Below are 464 nucleotides of genomic sequence, written 5' to 3'. Positions count from 1 at the left end.
TACATATGCATATATACATTTATATGTATACAACATTAATATCATAAACATATAATCATGTAAATATCAATACTTATATCTAGCATAACACTATATAGTGCCAATATACTTATGCATACTATATAAAATAATTGTTGCCTTTAATGAATGGTAGCTTAGGTCTAAATATTAATTTCACACCGACGTTAATTATTCACAATACATTCAATTCTACATTAAGTGGTTAATGTTTTTTATATAGCTTACAAATCTCTTTACATATAAAGGCGTCGAGTTTATACATTCCATGACCAATATTCAAGTTGTTTTCAAAGGTTTCTTTTATGAAACTGGACTCTATGATGTTTCTTTCCACTAAGTTATTTGAATGAACCAATTTCTTTGCACCTGACCAATTAATAGGGAGTGTCATTGTTCTCTAAATCTCTATATGTATGTTCGTACTTTTGCTTTCCTTATAAATT

The sequence above is a fragment of the Palaemon carinicauda genome, chromosome 22, assembly GCF_036898095.1.
Source record: "Palaemon carinicauda isolate YSFRI2023 chromosome 22, ASM3689809v2, whole genome shotgun sequence".
NCBI classification, from domain to species: domain Eukaryota; kingdom Metazoa; phylum Arthropoda; class Malacostraca; order Decapoda; family Palaemonidae; genus Palaemon; species Palaemon carinicauda.
Note: the sequence above shows the minus strand (reverse complement) of the source record.